Below are 8141 nucleotides of genomic sequence, written 5' to 3'. Positions count from 1 at the left end.
TCCTCTGGTGGACTCTGACTATTGTGGTCAAGTTTCCTACCCATCAAATTTAGTTTGACAAATTTGAAGTCCTATCAACCAATAATCAGGACTTCACAAAAAGAAAAATGTTAGAAGCCATCGAAATCCGCCACCACAAACCTTTGATCATCCGTGACCACGAATACTACAAACCATCAGCCTATGAAGAACTAATCAAGCTATAGACCATCAAAAGCACCCTGTGTATTTGTTGTTACTACTTAATCCCACTGTTTATTGGCTTCATTACTAAGGCTATTTGTTGTTTTAGTTCCCTACTGTCCTCTTCCAATTATGTACCACTTGTTATTTCTATTACATGTTGTTGTTAATGTTAATCTGCTGCTTGTCAGAACATACCATGTATATATGCTCCTCACCATTTGGTTGTACTCACTCTTAGCTTGATAACGATGTAAGAATCTACATCGAAACGTCGCTGAAAGCAAATAAACCAGAAGTTGTCATCCATAAAGTTGCATTTTTCATTTGTTAATATGTATCATGAAGTGTTTTCAAAACTGTACAAATATAAATGTTGGGTGGAAGACTTGACTGAAGACGACTATGAAGACACCATATCTGAGAGTGACACATTTGGGACATGAGGATGAAGAGGTGAAATGAGACAATGTAATTCACAAAAGATTTTATGTAGGCTTTGGGAGTGCTCCTATCCTAATGTCTACTGAGCTAATAAATATGATATGCAATCTGTATATCTTTCTTGCATGTCTATTTACTGACTGACATTAGACAACTGTTCATTGTGCAATTATGTTTTATCACTGATAAATAATACCAATTCCTGCCTGAACGCTATTTCATGGAATCAACTGAATACCTTGATACGCCCAATTCTTTACACCACGGGTTCTTCACCTCTTCACACATAACAACCCACATAAAATACTATTATCAGTCACAAGAAGCTTACACCAGTATTTAATCATAGTATACTGCCTGTGGAATAAGAGCTGGTAATTGTGCATAAACCATTGAATTATTTCTTTATCTATAACAATCAGGGGTTTTTTTTACCGAACATCCAAATGTAGCCTTTCAATATCCAATTATAAACCCATACATTAGACACAAAAGATAATGTACTGCTGACATTACAACCAAAGTATTATTGTAAATGGAGATAAGGGGCTTTGTACCCTGATCAGTCGATTGCCACTGAGCCTTTAAAAATCGGTTATTATAATGAAAATGATAAAATGAAAAAGTTTGCCTTTTTCCTGGCAACAGCATCCAGTTCTTATACAATATCGTGGAGACAAAGTCGTAATGTCGTGTCTGTAACATCAGTGAGGAAAGTCGAAATGGTATGCAGCTTTGATGGAATACATAAAACACACCAGCCCAATTCAATCAGTCAGTACAACCCTTTATACAAAATTCAAGTGACCCTACATGTTCATCAATTTTGCTATTGAAATGCCCTGAATAAATATGTGTTATCAATGGGGAATGGTTTCAACATTGTGAAAACTATACCCTTTCAAGCCTCTACAGAGTGAGAGTGAGTTAAAATTTTAAGTCACATCGGCAATATTTCAGCCATATCGTGACTTAAGCAAGTTATAAATATATCAACAATTTAAGTGAAAATATAAAATTCTACCAATGAACAAGCCTCTTCAGAAATTGACTTCATCAATTGGTATTTTTAAGAATCATGTATTTGTGATAGAAATGTGAGTTGTGTTGTTGTGCTTAATTTATACACCTCCCATTAAGAATAATTGTATGCAATAATTACTACATAATACACATTCTATTGTATATCTCCACATACTGTAGACAGAAACTAGCCCTGATATGATATCATACCTTCCAGAAGCTTCTGCATAATGAGGGTCTGTTACCTGGGGCAATCTGGACCCAAGAGTGTGTGCCTAATTAGGTTAGCCACCTGTGTAATGAGTCATACCTTCTAGAATAGTCTATGACTCTGAGCAGTGAGGTCATACATATCACAGACCTGTGTCATGAGGTCATGCTTCTAGATGATTCCTAACCTATGCATAATGTGGTGATTCGGGTGTGTATTTTTTGTCACCCAGGGGCATCATTTAAAAAAAAAATTGCGGATTTCTGTCTTAAACCCCTACGTTTTTGATTCTTTGAAAGTGTTTGATTTCTTTAATAATATTTACATACGAAATTGACACATTTAGTGTAGTACACCATATTTTAAACCTTTACACAAGTGTTAGGAGATCAAATGTTTCCATAACTGCAACATGCAGTTAAGTTCCTATGATGTACAATATTCAATGCATTGGGACTAATATTGCGGTTCCATTTGAACAGATAAATGAACAGCGATTAAATTCAACTTTTTTAAATAAAACTGATAATATTAATGAAAATGACTTAGACATTTTATAAACATGTATATTTAAAGGAATTGTCTTGTTCACTGAATTTGTACCTTTTTATAAACACAACAATGATGTATATTGATTGGCCAGGTGCCAGAAATGTTTTATGATTCGCTATCATTATTTACGATAATATAATCAATTCATATTCGATTAAAAATTTCTTGATGACAGCAGATCAATCTCTAACTATATTTATACGAAAATTGTTTAGAAATATATAAACCATCTCTTAAACCTTACATCCAACTTCTTATACTAGTAGTTCTATACAAAAGTGGCTATCTTTATGCATCATTGCAAACTTATGAAGAGAAATAGCTACATAATCATAAACAAAGAAAATTCTTATCTTATAAAAAGTATTCGGGTGTTTTGAATAATTACATTTGATATAAGTTAAATTGATGCCAAGTAGGTGCGCGTGTTGCTCACAATAAGATACACACTCAAATTGTTGATATATTCAGTACACTATTTAAATGATAAAATAAGTCATTTTATGTATTGTCTAAAGAGTGTGCAATTTTCACATAGAAACCGAGACCTTTTATAAAATTCATGGAAATTAGGTGAAATATATTGTCACCAGAGAACCAGGGTGTTCTATCTCCACTTTTTGAAAAAAACATGAGTTTAGGTTTTCTGGGTACTAGAACTTGCTATGGTGTATTCTTTCCCCAAATAAATTTCTGTAGTTGTATCTAGCTTAGAAAATGTTTTTTCAGACACACAAAATCATATCTATCTATCTATCACAGAAAACAGATGATTTAGAACAGTATAGCCGGAGAAATTCAATTAGAATTGCAGGCATTACTGAGAACGTGGGAGAAAACACTGACGAACTGGTAACAGAAGTGCTAAAAACTGTACACCCGGACATCCGTATCTCGGATATCGACAGGAGTCACCGAATAGGCAGGAAACATTCGGGGAAACGACGAGATATTATCGTCAAGTTTGTGTCCTTCTGGGATAAACGACAAGTCATCATCAACAGGTCAAAACTGAGAACAAACAATCCAGGAGTGTACATAAATGAAGATCTCACGCAACACAGGAGCAAACTTTTCAAGTGCACGAGAGACTTGATGAAAAGAAAACAAATTGAGGCGACATGGACACGCGATGGACGAGTTTACATTCTAGAACAGCCAGAGGGAGCAACTCACGTGATTTCGTGTGAGACCGACCTGAATAAATATAAATAGAACTTAATTGGATCACCTGGACAATATGTGACTGTACTAAGTGTGTTATCCACTCAGTTGTACATATCCTGTAAGTAGACTCAATGTAAATATGTATATGCGAAACTATTGATGTCCACAATGATGATTTAATGTCTTATGTTCCTTGTTCTATGTGTCGTTGGCTATTTGATAGGATTTTGTGTTGTTAGGAATCCCTTGATATTTAGTCTCCTCCTCTCTATCTCTATCATACCATTCCAATCTCTTTGTTCCGACTCTATCAGCTCCATTCTTCAAGTACTATCAACCATCTGTAAACGTGTACTTATCTGTACTCGTTCTATTTCCCCTATATATGGTGTGATCACACTCAAATTCAACATTTTTTCCCGACAACATGAAATAATAATACAATGTCTGTTTAATCTTATAATGTCATATCTTTATCTAATAATGTCTGAGTAAATACTATACTCCCAGTATTTACATGGGTAATGATATAATGCAACACCGTGTGGTGATTGGAGTATTTAATTGTGTAAAATTTAGAATACAGGTTGGATTCAAGAGCGTCACTAATGCGCATTTTTCAAGTGGCAATGTAACTCTCTTTGTACGTGAATTGAAGTTCATGTTTGAGATTTTCTGTAACGAATGGAAAGCATGCACGGTGTTTCTTAGTGTCTGTTGTCTCCAGTCACAAGCTGGTAATGTTGACGTAATCCTTGTGTTACTATTTTTATTATTGATTGCTGGGGACGTGCAACCCAACCCAGGGCCACTGACCCATGACAACACTGTCTGTGACCATTCATTGTCTAGTTTCCATCTAAATACTAGAAGTCTACGTAACAAGCTTTCTTATTTGAGTGAATTCTTATCAGATCACAATGTTGTTTGTTTTACGGAAACGCACTTAGACGACAGTATTGAAACTGAAATGCTAATCTGGGAAGACTTTCACGAGCCAGTGCGCAAAGACAGAAATATGTTTGGGGGTGGTTTACTAGTTTATGTTAATAAAAGCCTGACTTTAAAAAGAATTCCAGAACTTGAAAATGTCTATGATGAAACAATTTGGATTCAGATATATTTACCTCAAAATTCGCTGTTATTATGTACTGTATACCGACCAGAGTATAATTCTTTGGACTTTTGGGCTCGCTTAGATAATAACGTTGAAAGTGCTCTTGATATGTCGTCTAAGGTTGTTATTGTTCGTGATATAAATGAAAATCTCTTATCCGCTAAAAAACTTAATGTAAATGAACTCTTGGTTATGAAAAATTTAAGAAATGTTATATCTGAACCTACTGGAGTTACCAAAACAACCAGTACTTTGCTTGATCCGGTAATTGTCAGTGAAGACATCGGTGTTGTTGACAGTGGTGTTGTCGAGTTTGATAGCAATATAAGTGATCACAGAGGAACATATGTAAACATAATAATAATTCTTTATTCGCAGAATGTATGTAGGCCATCGGCCCATAATACAAATATTACATATTTGCAGCCATATATGATTGGCGGTGTCTTACAGCATAATAGACAAACATTGCTATATTTCTGATGACAAAGGTATTGTTGGAGGTCATTAATATATTGTAGTTTGACAAAGAAGGGTATGTGTATATAATATAATGTGAATATGAATATATAATGTGCGCAAAGAACTGTATGCAGTACACGCTAAAAGGAAATGATACTCGTTTTCTATATATCCATTGTCGCACATGTTACATAACCTGTGATGTCTTGGTTTATTTGTGTATCTACCTGTCTCAATATTTAATTGATGGGAACCACAGCGAAACTGTGCGAGTGCAATGCGAAATTTACTAACGTTAATAACACTTAGATATGGTTCCATAGATAGATTACACTTGAAAAGAGAATATGAATAAGTTTTAGAACTTGATGATTGAGTTATGCCATTCTTGATGGGATATATGCTGAGCCCTGATCATAAATTCAGACAGGAAGGAATTTAAGCTACTAATAGACTGTCTTTCCCATATATATCCAAATCCCATATTATAAAGTAATAACTTAAGCTTTGATACCCAATTTGTTTTGTCATGGCTAGCATCTAACAATAATAGGTTGTAGCACTTTCTGGGCAGACGAGATACTGGCATATTCAACAATTTATACCAATATTTAATACAGCGTTTGTACGCATAAACATAAACAGGGTATCTGCCACACTCACCCCGAACGATGTGATTAGGGGTTGATATTTTGACACAAAGCAGATATTTACAAGCCAGAGTTTGAACTTTCTCGATTGGTGAACTAATATCACAATCCAAGCCCCAGACTTCAGCCCCATAAAGTAGGATTTGTAAGACTTTTGAATCAAAAATCCTGAAGAAAATGTCACCGCGAAAAGGTTTTAGCTCGATAGTGACCTAATAATACTATAGAGGGCCTTTTTAGATTGTAGAATGGAATTATCAAAATGTTTATGCCACGACGAGCTTTGAGAAAGAAGAACACCCAAATACTTATACCCTGGGACACAATCTATTCTCATGCCATTCAAATACCACTTTTCATATTTAGAGAGCTTACCTCCATTTCTAAAGACAACAATTTTGGATTTATCTAGATTTACGGAAAGGTCGTACTCAATACAATACTTTTCCAAAACATTGATACGCTTTTGTAGGCCACAGATAGTATCAGAGAGGAGTACTACATCGTCAGCGAACAACAAGAGAAATACTTGTGTTAGTTCTGGATGCATCTGTATACCAGGATAACAAGATGACTCAATTTCACTAGCCAATTCATCTATAAAAATAGAAAATAGAAAGGGGCTTAAGACACACCCTTGACGCACTCCAATATTACACTGGAACATTTCGGAAAACATATTATTTGATTTAACGCAAGATTTGACACAATCATAGATGGATCGGACACAATTCCACATTTTGGTAGACACGCTCTTCTCATTTAATACAGACCATAATTTAGCCCTATTCACCAAATCAAACGCTTTTGAAAAATCTACAAAAAAGCATATAATTTCGCTTTCTTAGATAGAATTCTGTTAATAATAGTTTGTAAAATGAAAATGTTGTCTATAGTCGAGTAACCAGCTATGAACCCTGCCTGCGACTCAGAGATCTTGCAGTAAGCATCAGTCGAAAACCTGATTATGAATAACCGACACATATAGTTTACTGAAGACACTGAGAACTATAATCCCTCTGTAATTGGACACCTTATTGACATCACCCTTTTTATGAACAGGAACTATTATACCCATTGACCACTGAGCTGGGAATATACCTTTATCAAAAAGCATATTGAATAAAATAGTAAGATATGGAATAATAACATCCGAAGAGTGCTTAAAGAATTCCGCAATAAGCTTATCATCCCCCGCTGATTTAGAACACTTGAGTGCACCTATTCCCACCATTATCTCATCAGACGAGATTGGCGAGTCAAGAATAGCAGTGGTATTACTATCAGAAAACTTGGACTCATAGCTATTGGCCACACTATCGCTAACTGACGATCTACCAGGTGTCATATACATACTGCAAAAATAGTCATGCCACTCCTGTAATGAAATACTGGGGGTAACTGGAACTGTGGATGAAAAACGTTTTAATAACTTCCAAAATGCCTTACTATTATATAAATTATCTCTCAAAGCTATAGACATTTTATCTTGGTAAGCTCGCTTCTTATCCCTCGTAACAGAAGAAAATTTATTTTTTGCCCTTAGATAATCTTTAAGAGTATCGTCAAGTCTACATCGTCTATAAACACACAACAGCCTCTCGCTCTCAGAGCGATAGTAGCTACACTCAGAATCATACCAAGGCTGAGAATTTAAAGTGCCAACACGACATTTACGTTTCATACATGTACCAGCTTCACATATAGCATCAGTAAATAAATCATCAGACTCAATAATATTATCGAACATGCGATCTAGGCATTCATCAAACATTGAAATAATTTTATCTGACAATAGATTTTCTCTAAAAAGTTCTGTGTTAGCATCACACCATACATAGCGGTAATCATCTCGGATGTTTGATGAATCACTATCCTGAGCGTGCAGCACGGGCTGGTCACGTAACTGAAATTGACATGTTAGCGGTAGATGATCACAGTCGGATCGAGAGAAGATGTTGAAGTGTTGACAGACATTGAAGATAGCGGGAGAAGCAATGACGTAGTCAATGACACTTCTACCACAATGGCTTATGAACGTGAAGTCACCCAAGCCAGCATCGAGTCCACATCGACCATTCATAATAAATAAATTTAATACAGCACACCAATTTAGCAATTTACGACCGGTTTGATTAAGAGTTTTATCACAAGAGCGACGTGTTGTGGAGACTGTATCAAACAGAGCACAGTAGTCTTCATCCCCAAGTGCTTCAGATATGCTGTTGTCGACACTATCTAGTTCTTCGCCTGTTCTCGCGTTAAAGTCACCTCCAATAATAACATAGGGGTCACTGAACTCACTCAGTAAGGACACTAATGATTCAAACAA

The sequence above is a fragment of the Haliotis rubra genome, unplaced genomic scaffold (genome assembly GCF_003918875.1).
Source record: "Haliotis rubra isolate DU_JTF1 unplaced genomic scaffold, ASM391887v1 Scf2003, whole genome shotgun sequence".
NCBI classification, from domain to species: Eukaryota; Metazoa; Mollusca; class Gastropoda; order Lepetellida; family Haliotidae; genus Haliotis; species Haliotis rubra.
The sequence above is the reverse complement of the archived record's forward strand: the minus strand, read 5'-3'. Positions refer to the sequence as shown.